Raw genomic sequence first — 18,293 nt, 5'->3', positions numbered from 1 at the left:
CATTACATGCAGATGGGCCCATTAGCTGAGGCCCAAAAGGTTTGTGAGGGGTTTTGGGATTGTCATTTGTTTAATGGGTTCCAAGTCTCAGCTGTGGGTAAAGGTAACTATCAGCTGTTTTAAGGGTATTTGGGGGAGTTTAAGTTGAGGGAATCTTGCTATAACTGATTGGGAAGCTTCCAGGAAAGAGGGGATGGGGTAGTTCAGTAATTGGGTTTAAAATTTAGGGTGCTAGTCGAACAAAAGGAAAATTGGGGAAGGGGTAATTGTGAAAACTGTGAATTCATTTCTGCTGCCCTAAGGTCCTCTATATAAGGCCTGTTTTCAGTAGAATTAGAAAAAAAAGAAGAAAAACACTAAAAAATCAAAAAACGGCTGAGAGAGTTATTATGCAAAATACGTTGAAATTTCTGCATCTTTTGGGGTGAAAATTGATTCTGAATCTACTCTTTAGTCTTGAGTGTTAACTGGAATTCAAAAAGCTTCGAAGAACTCTTGTTTATCTGGGTAAAAATGGTCTAAAGAGCTGAACCTGGTTGTGTTTTTGGAGCTGTTGATTCATCTGCTCTGTTGCTACTGCTAAGTCCTCATTTTTCTTTGGTATCTTTTGGGTATCCAGGTACTTCCTTGGACTCTACTCAATGTGAAGCTCAAAATTGAAGCATGAAATGGAAATATTGGGTTTTAAGCATAGCATCAACTCATCTGTTTATGATTTAGCTGTATTTTCTGCATTACATTGTGTTTTTTTTATTGTCTGATTCATTGTATCTTCTAGCTGATTTCTGGTTTTGATAGTTGAACTCTCATCATTGTATTTAATCTTGGACTGTCATGATGGAAATGAACAATAGGCCTAGTTGGATCGGTAGCTAAATTCTGCACTCAGTCATGCTTAGGCAATGTATTTTCGGACTGTATTTGGACTTCGATCTGTTATTCCGATTCTAGTTTGGTTAAATTCTTCTCAAGTACTTGTGTGTTTGGACTATTATGGTAGAGATTTAGTGAATAATGCTATTGGTTGAATCAGTAGTTTGAGTTCTGCATCTCTCATTCATATTTAGGTTTGGTAACTTGAATATCTCATTGAAATTGGTTGTTTGAGACTCCACAGCTCAATTTTTATAATTGGAGTAACGTTGGTTGATTGTTAGATATACCTAGTTTTATCATCGTTAGGGTAAGTTGTTAATGCCAAAATTAGCATGTGATAAAGGGTAACCTGGGATCCTTGTTCACCTCACAATTACTTGTAAACAGGCGTAAAATTTTGAACTCTCAATATGGTAATGTGTGTTAGTTTTGCCTATGCTTTCCTGGAGTTTTCCTTAAGGGAATTGGACCCCACTTAATCCAATGTGGGTTTGCCTGTTAGGAAGAGGCTAATATGTTTTGTTTCCGCCCTTGGTGACTCTTCAGGCCCAACTTTGGGCCCTATCCAGAGAAGTCCTAATTCGTTGTTTTTGTAATGGATATGATGAAAAGTGGTTCGTCCTTGAGATTTGAGTGGCCATTCCCTTTGATGTTGGTTTCCGGGCATCAGGCCTGGCCACTCGGTGTTTTTTTTTTCTTCTGAAAAATCTTCAAATGACATTGGGCCTATAGCTGGCCCAAACCATCTCATGTAATTAAAATGTTTGTTTCATTACACTTGGGTTTATGACTAGCAAGAGCAAACTGAACCTCAATTTGGATTAGGCTTAACGTCTTGTTTTTTTTAGTATTATCTTTCAATTAGATTGAGGTGTGCCATTTCAACAAAGCATATAATCTATGACCCTCAAAACTAAATTTAGAACCCTTTTAATAGAATAATTCGAGGCGTCCCATGCCAAATAAAATCTCAAAACCCATGGCCCTCACTTAATTAATTTTTAACTCTTTAGAAATCGAGGTGTGCCATTAGTTGAATTTTCCATGGCCCTCGCAAACCTTGCTATTACCTTGAAAGTGTGTAGTTGCTTTAGGCGCGCTATTTTAAATTTAATTTCCTAAACTCGGGTGTGCATTTCATGTGATCCAACTCTAATTCTCAACAACGTTTAATAAAATGTGTCGTGGACCGTGGGTGCATTTCATGTGGCGTGGTTCAAGATGTGTTTTAGATAACGTTGAATCTTCCTAAAATTAATTAAAAGGGGATAATAAGTTAAAAGTATACCATAGGCTAAAACATGTCTTAAAATCAGATAAATAGATAATAACAGTTGAGCGACCGTGCTAGAACCACGGAACTCGAGAATGCCTAACACCTTCTCCCAGGTTAACAGAATTCCTTACCCGGATTTCTGTGTTCGCGAACTATAGAACAGAGTCAATCTTTCCTCGATTCGGGATTTAACCGGTGACTTGGGACACCATAAATTATCCCAAGTGGCGACTCTGATTTTAATATAAATAATCCCGTTTCGATTGTCATTTAAATTGAAAAAATCCCTTATCCCTTCCCGGGGTAGTAAAAAAAGAGGTGAGACACCTATGCATGACACGACATTTATATGCACGTGCATGACATTATAAATGTTTTAGAATTTATGAAGTTATTCAGATTGACAGATGAATTTCTTTATTCCAGGTTTCATCTATGTCTTTTATGTACTGATTTTCATGCCTTATATACTCAGTACATTTTTCGTACTAACACCCTATTTCACGGGGCATGTGTTCATGCCCACAGGTGCAGGTAGGCAAGCTGACGGTCCCCCTTCTTAAAATCCTTGATCAGCGAGAGTTGGCGTGCTCTACTTGATCCGAAGCTGCTTTTGATTTTGGTACGATATGCTTGTATACATACATGGGTATGACGTGGCTCAGTACCATCTTTGTACAGTCATATTTCGATTAGAGGTCTGTAGACAGTTATGTATAGTTGGATAGTATGTGGCCTTGTCGGCTTTCAGTTTTGGGTATATAGTTGTCTATAGCGGCCTTGCCGGCTCGCTCACTGTAATCCGTACGTATATGTATATATGCCTTTTGGATAGATTTTCCCTCACGCATGTTATTCTCGTAATTCAGCAGATATTATTCATGTTTATATCTTAGTCACATGCTTAAGGGTGTTCGATAGGCAGGACTCGGGCACTCGTCGCGGCCCATCGATTTTGGTCGTGACAAAAGTGGTATCAGAGCAGTTCTGTCCTAGGATTGTCTACAGACTGTGTCTAGTAGAGTCTTGTTTATGAGTGTGTTGTGCACCACACTTATAGATAGGAGGCTACAGGACATATAGGATGTTATCCTCTCTTTTTATCTTAGATCGTGCGATATAAGAATTCATGTTCCTAACGATATGTTATGTTTTCAGCAATGCCTCTAAAGACTACAGCCTCTAGGACGGGTCAGAAGGATAAAAAAGTGTTAGAAAGAGATATAAGTTATACTATGTAATCAGACCCATCGGAAATCATGGGTTCTATTGAGGAAGATCCATCCGAGGATCCATATGAGTCATCCGTTCGAGCTGTTTTGACCACTCCGGCAGCAGATGGGGTGAGAGGAGTTTGACCTCACCAAGGCCCTTGGTTTCATTATCACATCCCATTGATCAGGGTATTAGGGGAGTAGTGCATGTAATGGCACAGTCGGGTTCCCCTCAGGCTTAAAACTATGTCAAGGTATTTGCGGACACCAGTTCTTCTGAGGTTCCAAATAGTGCACAGTCTTGGGAGTCCGTCAATCAAGGTTCGTCAATGTATGTTATGGGATACACAGAGGAAGAAGATAGTAGCCGGGCCAAGAGTAGGAAGGTAACTGATAAGGACATGAAGATTTCGCTTCAAAGTGTGTCCGATCGATGCTCTCATATAGGACGAGGCAAGGACCTTCTACTCTAGACTTCCTCCAGATGTCAGCTTTTGGTTGGTGAGCTCCACTTCTTCTGGGAATATTACCAATTCACGGTTCTGCATATGTTAGGTTGTTTTATAAGGATGTAGGGAGCTCTGTCCCGACTTGTATATATATATATATTATATGGTTATGTTTACTTAGAGGTTTTGCACACAATATCCTGTATATAGTTTTGGGTATGACATGTCTACGGCCTGGTCGACCCCTATGTATATAAACCTTTTTCTAAATTAGTTATGCAAGTTATATTTTAATATTGTTACTTATATATATGGATGTGGCCCGAAATGGCCCGAATTAGATTTGATAATAAGCAAGGATAAGGTACGTGGTGTTCGGTTGGGTAGAACTTGATGTTATAATGGGTATGGATTGGTTGGCCTTTTGTTATGCTAACATCAAGTGTAGATCAAAGATGGTTTGATTTTAGTTCCCAGGAGAGCCTGTTTTAGAATGGAAAGTAATACGACATCGCTAAGAGGTAAATTTATCTCCTATCTCAAGGCAAGGAAGATGATAAGAAAGGACTATATTTATCACTTAGTTCGGGTTTGGGATGTGGAAGTAGAGTTACCAACCATTCAGTCCTTCCCTGTTGTTAATAAGTTTCCTAATGTTTTTCCCGATGAACTTTAGGGTCTTCCGCCAGAGCGAGAAATTAAGTTTGCTATTAACCTACTACCAGCTACTCAACCAATATCTATTACTCCCTATAGAATAGCCCCCATATAGCTAAAAGAGTTGAAGGAACAACTAAAGGACTTGCTTAAAAAAGGCTTTATCAGACCTAGTACATCACCGTGGGGTGCATCGGCGTTATTTGTGAGGAAGAAAGATGGTTCCTTACGGATGTGTATTGATTCTAGACAGTCGAATAAGGTGATGATCAAGAATAAGTACCCGCTACCGAGGATCGATGATTTGTTTGATCAGTTGCAAGGTGCCAAGTGTTTTCCAAAAATAGGCTTGAGGTCCGCGTACCATCGGGTAAGGGTTAAGGAGAAAGATATCCCGAAGATAGCATTCTGAACCAGATATGAGAACTTTGAGTTTCGTGTTATGTCGTTCGGTTTGACCAATGCCCAACAGTATTCATGGATTTGATGAACCATGTGTTTAGGCCCTTTTTAGATATATTCGTAATTGTATTTATCGACGATATATTGGTGTATTCTCGTTCAGAGGCGGAGCATGCGGATCATTTGTGTACTGTGCTTAGAGTCCTACAAAAAAAGGGAAGTTGTATGCAAAAATTCTCTAAATGTGAATTCTGGTTGAACTTTTTAGCTTTCCTTGGGCATATCATTTCGGGTGAAGGCATCCGGGTGGATACACAAAAGATTGAGGCAATAAAGACTTGGCCTAGACCCACAATACTGACGGGGGTTCGTAGCTTTCTCGGTTTGGCAGGTTATTACAGGAGATTTGTAGAGGGATTTTCTTCCCTTTCAGCACCTTTGACAAGGTTTTAGGAAGACATGAGGAAGGATAAGAAAAGATGAGTGAAAAGGTGACGAGAATGGATAAGTCCTTGGGGTTAAGCTCATAAGAGAGCGGATAGTTTCTCTAAGTTATAGAAGGCTCACTATAGCCTGAATAAACTCAAAGGAGTCTAAGACTAGTGACATTTAGAATAGATGAAATGTTGCTCTGGTATTGGAATAAGGGCGTAATTGTGATAGATAAAGGATGAAGTTTTGGCCTTCGAAGAAGGAAATTTCATGAATTGTGAAAGATTAGAATACCCATGTAAGTTAACTCGGAAGGGAGCCAAGTTTGATGGACCGATGCTTGCGAATGGAGTTTCCAGACATTAAAGGACATATTAACTTCTGCACCAGTTCTAAAGCTCCCAGAAGGGACCGATGGTTACATTATCTATTGTGACGCTTCAGGCATTGGATTGGGTTGTGTGTTGATGCAGCATGGTAAGGTTGTAGCTTATGCTTCTAGACAATTAAGAAAGCACAAGAAGAACTACCCGATCCACTATTTAGAGTTAGCCGCGGTGTTCATACACTAAAGATGTGGAGGCACTACTTGTATGGCATTCATGTTGATATATATACGGATCCTAAGAGACTCCAGTATATCTTTAAGCAAAAGGAATTGAATTTACGTCAAAGGAGATGATTGGAGCTGCTTAAAGACTATGACGTTGATATTTTATATCATCCGGGGAAGGTGAAGTAGTAGCCGACGCCATCAGCCGTAGATCTATGGGTAGCCTATCATATCTACAACCAGAATAAAAAAAGGTAATAGCCCATGAGATTCATCAGCTAGCTAGTCTTTAGTAACTGAAGTAAAGGAACGCCAGTACGAGGATCCTGTGTTAGTTCATCAAAGGGATACCCCACTAAAAAAGATAAGACACCGTTTGAAATTTCAGAAGATGGGGTCCTCAGATATCGAGGATGATTATGTGTCCCTAATGTTGCAGGGCTGTGTCGGCAGGTTATGGGAGAAACTCATTATTCTTGTTATTCTATCCATCCAGGAGCGACAAAGATGTATCATGATATTAGGGAAGTATATTGGTGGGGCGGAAGGAAAAAAGGATATAGCGGAGTTTGTTGCCCAGTGTCCTAATTGTCAGCAGGTTAAGATTGAGCACCAAAAACCCGGTGGATTATTGCAGGCTATGGAGATTCCGACTTGGAAATGGGAAGTAATCAATATGGTTTTCATCGTAGGCTTACCTCGTACCCAGCATAAGTTCGATTCGATATAGGTGATTGTTGATAGGATTACAAAGTTAGCCCATTTTCTGCCCGTTAGGACTACATATTCCTCAGAATATTATGCAAGGCTTTATATTAAGGAGATAGTATGACTGCATGGTGTCCCTGTATCTATTATCCCGGATAGAGGAGCTCAATTTACAGCTAACTTCTGGAGGTCCTTCCAAAAAAGGATTGGGGACTCAGGTAAGTCTTAGTACGGCATTCCATCCCCAGACAGACGGACAGGCTGAGCGTACTATTCAGACACTTGAGGATATGCTACGACCTTGTGTGATAGACTTCAAGGGTAGTTGGGATGATTATATGTCGCTTATTGAGTTCGCATATAACAATAGCTACCATTCCAGTATTCAATTGACTCCATACGAAGCTTTTTACGGACAGAAGTGTAGATCGCCTATTTGGTGGTTCGATGTTGGGAAAACTACGTTAGTAAGACCAGGATTGGTACAACAACAATCGAGAAAATTAAGCTTATACTGGAAAGGCCATTAGCAGCTCAAATCAGAAGTCTTATGCGGATAATCGACGTCGAGACTTGGAATTTCAGGTTGACGACTGGGTATTTCTAAAAGTATCACCGATGAAAGGTGTCATGAGGTTTGGAAAGAAGGGAAAACTTAGCCCTCGGTACATTGGACCATATAGGATCATACGCAAGGTAAGCCAGGTAGCATATGAGTTAGACTTGCCTTCGGACTTGGAGTCTGTACATCCAGTCTTTCATGTGTCTATGCCGCGTAAAAGTATCGGAGATCCTTCTAGAATCGTGTCAGTTGATGACGTTCAGGTCACATAGCAGCTATCATATAAAGAAACTCCCATTTCTATACTAGACAGACAAGTTCAGAGATTGAGAACTAAAGACATAGCTTCGGTGAAAGTACTTTGGAGAAACAACAATGTGGAAGAAATGACTTGGGAGGCCGAGGAAGCATGAAGTCTAGACATCCCTACTTATTTCCTCCTCCAGAGAAGGGTCCGACTGAGACGTCATAACCTTAAGGTACGTGTATGGATTCTTGTGTCAGTTATTGTCGTTGGTAGTGTGAGGTCATTGTCGTTATTCATGATTGTGGTCCTATGTGGCGTTGAATTATTGAGTTTCTACAGAAAGAGTTGGTATTAGTATTGTTACAAAGGCGACTCTTCCAAGGTTATATAGATCCTGTAGAGTTAAACATTCGAGGACGAATGTTTCTAAGGGGGGAGGATGTTACATCTCGCGTTTTCATACGTTAAAGATTTGTCTTCAATTAATCGATGTAGACTCAGGGATGAGATTATCTTGAGGTTAACGTATTCATGTCATTTATAACAAGCAATAAGTAAGTGTCACGGAGGATAAAGGGCACACGAATTAAAGAAAATGAGCTTCGTTGAAGGTGACCGATTTGGAATAAAATACGGGTCGAGCGATAATACCCGATAATTATGGACTAGTACCATACAAGGTACCATATGACTACGGTAGCATGGTGTATAAACTATATTAAAAATAAATAGAATTTTAAGTAATTTGAGATAATTTTTAATTATGCAGGTAATTGGTTAATTACCGGATAACGTGACATTACCTAATTAACCAATACGGGGATAAATATTAATAATTCCCGTCCCCCCCCCCCCCCAAAAAAAACATGGCAGCAAGAAGCTTACCAAACATATGACTTAAGTAATCATATAAGATTAATGGCTACCTAGCATCTACGTGTAAAACACTTAAACACTAAAGGTGCATGTACAAATTTGGTCTCTTCTAAAAATTGCATTTCTTTTAAAAGTTTGATTCATTTTTGGGCAGAGAACAGCAACACTGAAATATGAGTCTTGCCTCCTCATTCTCAATATTCAATAGCAGAATGTTAAGCTCATCCGAAAAGAAAATGCTTCCAACGAAATTTTGCAAACAATTCCAACGAGAATTGTTAGAACCGTAGCAACGTAAAAATTTTGCGGTTCTGAAGGATTACGGTACAATCTTTTCTAAGAATATTATACGGATTTTTCCCTACTCCGGGTATGTTAAGGTCATCCCTTCTTTCTTTTTGGCATGATCCAAATTATATAGAAGAAACGAAAAAACGCACAGNTTTTACTTGTTCTATGGTCGTCTACGAATAATAATAGTCAGTTGTAAAAGTTTAAGTTACCGTAAACGGAAGTAATTGTAGATTATTACTATATTTTCATGTATTTCATTCATTTATACATGTGCATTGACCCATGACCAGATGACGTTATATATATATATATATATATATATATGGGATATGGGCAAAAGGTTACGGCGTTATATATGCACCACCACCTGATCAGTTGGTATATGTTGATGATATTGCCCACAATGGCCGAGACGTTATGATGGGATGCCCTCAGAGGCTTGATGATATTATTTACACCTATACATATGCATGACACGACATTTATATGCACGTGCATGACATTATAAATGTTTTAGAATTTATGAAGTTATTTAGATTGATAGATGAATTTCTTTATTCTAGGTTTCATTTATGTCTTTTATGTATTGATTTTCATGCCTTACATACTCAGTAAATTTTTCGTATCGACGCCCTATTTCAGGAGGCCTGCGTTCATGCCCGCAGGTGCATGTAGGCAAGCTGACGGTCCCCCTTCTTTGGATCCTTGATCAGCGAGAGTTGGCGTGCTCTACTTGATCCGTAGCTGCTTTTGATTTTGGTACAATATGCTTGTATACATATATGGGTATGATGTGGCTTAGTCCCGTCTTTGTACAGTTGTATTTCGATTAGAGGTCTGTAGACAGTTATGTATAGTTGGATAGTATGTGGCCTTGTCGGCTTTCAGTTTTGGGTATATAGTTGTCTATAGCGGCTTTGCCAGCTCGCCCACTGTAATCCGCATGTATATGTACATATGCCTTTTGGACAGTTTTTCCCTCATGCATGTTATTCTCGTATTTCAGCAGATATTATTCATGTTTATATCTTAGTCGCATGCTTAAGGGTGTTCGACAGGTAGGACTCGGGCACTCGTCACGGCCCATCGGTTTGGGTCGTGACAAAACCAACAGGTTGAAGAGGCCACCTGGGAGGCCGAGGAAGAAATGAAGAAGAAGTACCCTCATTTGTTTGAATAGCTATTTAGTTGTGTTCTATGAAAATGTTAAGATTTAGTTTATATGTATTATGTTATACTTGTACAGTTTGTGTTGTGGATGCTTCTTTATGGTAATATAATGCTGATAAGATCAATGTTGGTGTTGTTTTCATGCTACTTTACGTTGTCATGTTATGTATATGTTGTTAGGATTGGTTTCTGGGATTCTTTGACAAGTGGATAGACCCATTTACAGGGGAGACTCTAGCGAAATTTAGTAAAATCTAGGGAGTTAGTCAAAATTTGGAACTGTTGGTGGGTGAAATAAGAGTTGGGTCACATTGGATGTTGATGGTGGATTTTGACCCTCATTTGAGAACGAATGATACTAAGCGGGGGAGGATATAAGGCCTTGTAAAATTTTACCTAGGACCTAGGGTTTCGTGATGCCGAGGTAGGCTAATGCGTTTGAGGACGTGGTACGGACTTTTTGGGTTGTGCAATGCGTAGGGGAGTTGGAGGAAAAATTGTTGCAGAACATGGCGTTTCTGCGGTCCATTATGCGACCGCAGAACTACTCCGCTGACCGCAGATCCGTCGCAGAGTTGAGTAGAAAAAAAGCCAATTTTTGGAGGTCATTTCGCGGTCAACTATGTGACTGCATAATCTTTTCGCGGGCCGCACATCCGCCGCAGATATGATGATGATGATGATGTCCACAAAGGCATACATTTTTAAACGTTTATGTGAGCATATATATATATATATATATATATATATATATATATATATATCATGCATTTCATGTCAGTACCCCTCAGAGGCACTCAGATGTTACAAGTTGTATCTTCTCTATCTCTCTTTATATTACGGTTCTTATATATGTTTCTTGCCTTACATACTTGGTACAATCCTCCTAGTAGGCTATCAACTCAGCGGAAGGTGTTGGCGCACTCCACTTGCTCCGGAGTTGCCTATTTGGTCAGTATGCTTTGGACATGTATTCATTGGTATGACGGGACCCTGTCCCGACTTTTATGATGATTATGTACTCTTAGAGGCTTGTAGATAGATGTCATGTATATGGATACTTGTATGGTCTTGTCGGCCTATGTTTTGAGTGTACAAATGATCATGTCAGCCTCATAGGCCCGTATGTCACATGTATAAGTCTGTATATCATGTTGGGTCGTCCTATATCGAGTATCCCCTTATGTTTTATTTTGGTTATCTCATGACGGCCTTTCTGGCTCATTTACCCATGATAGTTCAATAAAAAATATATGTTAAGTTGGTACTCGCTTGAGTAAGGCACCGGGTGCCTGTCGCGACCCTTCGGTTTGGGTCGTGATAATAAATGGAAGGAGACGCCAAGGACTACAATCGGAATACAGTTCTACCTCGTCTATCAGCAACTCAACAACTGGTCCAACACAGCCGTTAGCTAGGTCCTATACCTGGATATGCACAATTATGTGTATAGTATAATATGAGTACAACCAACTTCATGTATTCTGTAAGTATCATGACTAACCTTGGAATGTAAGCCGCAAGAAATCACCAATGATACTCACGTGATAAAATCTGCACAAGTCATAAATACATAAGAATACACAGTAACAATACCAAAATCTACGCATAACTGTAGGTAAAGCTCATAGTGCACATAGAGAAGATATGCACAATATTAAATAGGATAACAATTCAGCATATATATGAGATATGCGTAAAAAGGCCAGTCAAATTACATAGAGGAGACATATAGAGAAGATATGTATTGTGTACCATTTTATTAACAAAAACGGCATATAGATAAGATATACATATAGAGGCATGTATAACGGAACCAACATAATAGAGGAGATATACAGAAAAATCATATATACATCCAAGGAATTTGCATATAGATAAGATATACAAAGACCCAACATTGATCAGGTTTCCACAACTGTGTGCACGTCATCAAGGAGAAATATGAGAGGACGACCCTAGGTGGATGGATTCTTATTCACTCGTTATATGGACAACTCACATGCTATAACAACCACACGAAAAACTCATGTGCCACAATCAACTCAACCCACGCGGATAACTCACGTGTTGTCAAATCAGTCCAGAACACCGAAAGCAAATACAAGAATACATGTGTACAATCAATGAATATAAATGACATATTGTTGGACTATAAAATAACATGCTAAAATGCATACATGTGCGAAGCGTACAACTATGACTCACATTAGGCAAATACGCCACAAAATATAATTATCATGTTTGATCAGGAAATTAACCTACACATGATCTCTAATATATTTTACAAGATCACGTAGTCGTACAACATGTAAAGTATGATATTAAGAATCACAAATATTCAAAAGAAGACCTAATATGGTCTAAAAACTACCTCGAACATGAATAAATCTGGTGCGCGTACATGGGCTCGACTTCTCGCGTACGCCACTCTTAGCACGTAGCCAACATGAATAACTCAAGCAACTAGTGCCGCAAGCAAGTTTAGGCAAGATACTTACCTCAAACAAGCCAAGTCAATACTCCAAAAATACCTTCCCACGCGAATCGACCTTCAAACTACTCGAATCTAGTCAATAACAACTCAAGAACATCAAATAAAGCCAAAGAAAATAACCCCAATCAATAAAGCTTCGATCTCTATAAAATACCAAAATCAACCAAAAAGACCCGAGGCGGCATCCTGAAACCCGATAAAAGATATAAATCTCGATTACCCATTCTAATACAAATCCAAATATAAAAGCCTCACCCAAATCTGACTTCAAATTGGGATTCAAATCTCAAATAATCAGTCTCCAAAATATAATACAAAACCCCCAAATTTTCATCCTTCAAACCCATGTTCCAAGTGCACAAAACAATGGGGAATCAAGATCCAACGTCAAAATCAAGTGGAGATTACTTATCCTCCAAAGTATGGTGAAAAACTCTTTAGAAATCACCTCTAGTTGAGCTCCAAATCTCCAAATAATGAAACAATAAGCTAAACCCTCAAATTATATCACTACCCAACGATTTTCGCTTCTGATGGCACATATGTTGCTTCTGTAGATAAACCCTCGTATCTGCAATGTTACTAGAATTCCCGACCCTCCAAATCTGCGAAGCCATCCTCGCTTCTGCATAGCCGCACCTGCGAAACAACCTCGCAGGTGCGCAACCGCTTCGCGCAAAAATATCTGCACTTGCGGATCCCCTGTTCCAGGACAAAATGTCACATGTCCGCTTCTGCGGACTCGCAACTGCTCACCAAACCTCGCAGGTGTGAAAATGCTAGAACCTGATTGACAACCAACCTCAAATATGATTTGAAATCCAAACACACCTGATCCCTCCGGAACCCCGTCGAATCATACCAACAAGTCCTAATACTTTATCAAAATATATCCAAAGACGCAAAGCACCGTAACTAATATCAAAAGCAAGAATCATTTATGAAGATCAATCTCTTAAGTTCATAAATTTTCAACTTCAAACCAAGCGTCTGATTCAAGTCTAACAAATCCAGAAGGAACCCAACTTTGTACACAAGTTTCAAATGATAAGGCGGACCTATACCAATTTTCGAAACAACAATCCGAGCCCGATAACCTCTAAGTCAACTCCCAGTCACATGTATGAACTCTCCAAACCTTCAAATTACCAACTTCCGACAATTAGAGTCAAATAGGAACCTCCAAATTCAAATCTAAATATATTCCTAAGTCCAAATTCACCATACGAACCTACTGGAATTATTAAAACACAAATTCAAGGTTGTTTACTCAAAAGTCAAACATAGGTCAACTCTTACACCTTAGGCTTCCAAAATGAGACTAAGTGTCTCAATTCGCTCCATAATCTTTCTGAAACCAATCCCATCCCCGAAAATAACCAAATATCAAATATACATACGTGAGGACATCAAATAGAGGAACAAAGCTAAAATATACAAAACATCCGGCTGAATCGTTATAGTGAAGTACTTGATCATGTTCAATTTTTATTTGAGTAAAAATATCTGTAGTTTCGTATATTTGATCTTTGACACGACAATTTAATTTATTTATCTCATTAATTTAAATATAAAAAATTATTTTATATTTAAAAAATAATACGATGTGTCATATGTCGAGCTGTGTTTGCTCGTAAATAGTATTTTTTGCTTGCACGTTCAATGAATAAAGTTAGTGAACGTACGACTAGATTAGCACCATGTGTTGTCTCTTAAATTGAGCAAACATATGGAGACAGAGTCGAACCTAGCTATGCTTGGAGAAGCGGAGTCACTAAACCCTGTTAACTTTGGCAATTTTTTTGAATATATAAGTATATATATATATATATATATATATATATATATATATATATATATATATATATATATATATACTTATAGATGATATTTTGCTTGGAACTCTTAAGACCAAAAATCTGGTGGGGATACTGGTTGAACAGCTCATGCGCCCTCACCACCTTCAAATCCTTGGTCGGTCTCTGCATGGATAGGAGATTAATGAGTAGTTGTTTGCACAGGGTCGGGTCTAAGGCTAGATCAGTGAGGCCGTTGCCTTAAGCCCTCAAAATTTGAAGGCCCCAAATTTATTTTATATTGTTCTTCTTCTTCTTCTTCTTCTTCTTATTGTTGTTGTTGTTGTTGTATTGTAGAACTTATATAAATAATTATTATAAATAAAAGTGTTAGTATATTCTTTTGTTATTTGATTGAGGTTATTTTATACCAATAAGTTCATAAATTATGATAATTTTCTTCGTTCATTAATTAGTACATTTGCTTCACTCTTCAATTTTAATATTATCCTTTTTATATACGAATAAAGTTATATACATCGGCAACCTAATGAATTTCTTTTACAATCTTCTCTGAAGGTGCATGAATACAAAAGCATCCATGCACCGGTTGTTGATACCCAATTTTTTCCTATATATTTTAAATATGCCTAAAAGCCTTCAAAATAGCATATATATATATATATATATATATATATATATATATATATATATATATATATATATATATATATGTATATAAACATGCACAGGGCTTTTATTATTTTCCCCATTAATTTAGGGTTTAAATTGACTTATTTTTCTCCCTTTTTTATCCATAAAATCCCCAATAGTTATTTCTAAAATTATTGTTTTGATAATTCATTTATTGTATTTCAATATTTATACCAAAATATGGCTGATGTAATTTTTACATAGTTTTACAATTATATTTAGTATTTTTTAAAGCTAAAGTGCATATAATTGCAATGTTAGCCCACTTTTAAGATATAATTATATTTTATATGCATAAAATTGGACCCTGTATTTTTAAATTGTTAATTATGTATTTTAAATCATTTTGGCACCTTAAATCATTGTCTAGAAATTACCTATAATTTTTATAAATTAAAATAGTGAAAATTGGATATTTGAATTATAGCCAAAATTAGCTTTCAATTGTAGCCAAAATCGGACCACGTACCAGCCCAATCTCCTAATCAATTAACTTGACCCAGGCCCCAATTATTCCTACCCGACCCAAGCCATCATAAATCCTGGCCGTTGATCTTTTAGATCAACGGTCCTTACTCCCCCTTTCCTTTTTAATTTCCAAACGACCCCTAACCCTAAGTCATTTTTTCAAAGGCGCCGCCTTCAGATGCTCTCTCATCTCCACACTTCTCTCAAACCTAACCCTAGACTCCTCCACTCACCTCCTTCTCCGGTCATCTCCGACGACTATCTCTCAAATCCCAAGCCTCCAATGGTCACTCCACCGCCTTGCTCATCATCTCTAAGGCCCTCAAGGGTTTTGGGCCATGACGATTTGGACATAGGGTTTCTGATTCTGTTGTTCGAGGCTTCTCTGGTGTGATTTTGGGCAAAATCACACCATGTGTGTTACGATTTGTGAAGTTACAACAGGTTCTTTCGATTTCTACTTAGGTTTCCTTTTGAAACCCTAACTCTCTTCAGTTTTCTCATATCTAGGTTATTTTTATGCTTTAAGCCTGTTTCCTTCTATGATTTGCTTACTCTCGAGCTTTCTTCTGAAAGATCCTCTATTCTAAACCGTTTTTACTTTCTTTGAAAACTAGAGTTTTCTCGGAGTTCTTTCTATACCTGTTTCAACCAATTTCTTCATGGTCAAACCTTTTTCCCTTGTTTATTTTGACCGATTCTATGTTCCTACTGCTTTTTAACTCAACTCTGTTAAAAGCCCTATTTTTTTTTAAAAAAAGATTTTTTTTTCTTTACTTGTTTCTGTGTGTTAGCATGATTTTTCTTTAGAATCTGTGTGTTAGCATGATTTTTCTTTACTCATTTCTGTGTGTTAGCATGATTTTCTTTACTCTGTTTCTGTGTGTTAGCATGATTTTCTTCACCTTGGCTCTGTGTGTTAGCATGATTTTCTTTGCCTTGGCTCTGTGTATTAGCATGATTTCCTTTGCCTTAGCTCTGTATGTTAGCATGATTTTCTTTGCCTTGGTCTTGTTAATCTCTCGTGGTCACCATGCTTCGAATATGTTCTGCTGAATCTTTAGCCTACTTATATCACCTCTATATGACTGTGTTTGCTTATCTCTTATTTCTTTCTGCCTATATAATTGACCTTGTTTGTTTGCTACTTCTGTTCATTCGTCTCTATTTATATGTGGAAATATGCAGAATCATGACTCCCCATGATTGATTCTAATTTTCCTTAACTATTGGTAATTGAAAGATTTTCCTTCAAAGCCCTAGAGTTCTACTCGTCTGTTTGAATTAACTGATTTCATTACCTTATTTACTATGGTACTTTGTTTTACTTAGTCTTTCCTTAATGGGGTCTTTCTGAATTTGGTCCTATTTGACTACTTTATGCCTACTGAACTCTGGCTCCTTTCCTTATTTAATCATGCACCGATTCTTCTTCTTGCCTTATATGGTACTGAATCTTTCCGTTTGATCTTAATTCCCCGAACTTAAGAAAGTACTTCCTTGATTCTCTAATTGATTGATTCTGAGTTCTTAAATTAGTGTACTACTATGATTTTTTTACCTTATTCCACTACCTACTTTCAACTATAAATACTCTAAGTCTTTCACAAACAAGACACGGACACTTGGCTTTCAAAAACTCCTCTCTTATTAAAAACCTCTGTTCTCCCTTCTTCCTTGTGTTATTTTGCTACTATTGGCCGGCTGCAAGCCAAGGCTAATCATCTGTGCTCTTTGGTTCTTTCATTCTGCTTACTTCTATCTTCACTAGTATGTCCAAGTTTAATTTAAAGCCTCAACAACAACATGTTTCTCTTCTTGTTTCAGTTTCTTTTATTTCTAGCCTGCTTTTACTTGTGGTTCTGTTGTGAAGTTTGTAGTTAGGCATGCTAGTATGATTCCACTCCCTTTAAATTCATGTATTCCCTTGTGTGATTCAAGCATGCCTGGACAATTGTTTGTTAACCTACTGTGTGCTTACCATTCTTATGAGTCCCCAACTCCCTATCCCCCTATGTGTTTATATTCTCCCTGATTAGTTTGTGATTATGCCAGTTTCAATTATTGCCGAGCATGTCCAAGCCAGTCCAAATACCCTTGCCAGGGTTATATGTTTGCAGTCAATGGCTGTGCATCCCCAAATCCCTATCCCTCTTGTGTGACTATTGAACTCATTTGGGTTCTGTGTGGGATCCCATCCTGAGTTCTCGATTTTGTTTATCATTCCAAACTTTTCAAACAACCTCTATTACCTTACTGACTGCTTTCAAAAATAGACTTTTAAGTCTAGTCTTTAGTAAACTTCTTTCAACTTGTGTCCTGCACTTTCACTCTACTCTTAGTTAATAAGTTATGCCCCCTCTAGTATGTGTACTTCCTTGGGATCCTCTTGAGAACCCTCTGAACTCTGGCATACTGAGGCTGGCCTTTCCACACTGCACTGGTTCAATGCTTGGCTACTAAGTCTAGGCGTAATCATTGCCCGGGGTCCTTGAGACCCTTAGGGAACTTTGATGCACCTAGAGTCTGATTTGTATATGGAAATGAGGTTTGAAAGACCATTGGAGGCTTTGGGAAACTTGGGCCTAATTGCAGACTCTCTATAGAATAGCTTCTTGATTTTTTTATTTCCTTATGTAATTCATTTATTGGCCTGTAATAATTTGTAAACAGATATTTGGGGGTATTTAGTAAAAGGGTGGGTAGATGCATATTTTGTAGGGTAACATGGGTAGAAATCCTGCCCTTAGGATTTATTTTCAAATCTGCCTGCTTCACTCAATAGAAAATATGTCCATAGGGTTTTTATTCTTGTTGAATCTGATTGCTTTTGCATAATAAAATCATGCCTATAGGGTTGCGCGTTTAACTTCCTTTGCATCACAATAGAGAATCATGCCTATAGGATTCCGCTTCTAATTTCCTTTGCATCAAGTAGAAATCATGCCTATAAGGACCTCACTTTTAATGTCTTTTAATGCCGTTTGCATCAAATAGAAACCATCTTCGTGAATTCTGCATTTGTCATGTTAGAAGCCATGTTTCTAGGTTCCAAGCCATCACGTCTTAAATTAATTCAAGAATATATACCATGGCTAAAGG

This window comes from Nicotiana attenuata, chromosome 7 (assembly GCF_001879085.1).
Source record: "Nicotiana attenuata strain UT chromosome 7, NIATTr2, whole genome shotgun sequence".
In the NCBI taxonomy this organism is placed as follows: domain Eukaryota; kingdom Viridiplantae; phylum Streptophyta; class Magnoliopsida; order Solanales; family Solanaceae; genus Nicotiana; species Nicotiana attenuata.
Note: the sequence above shows the minus strand (reverse complement) of the source record.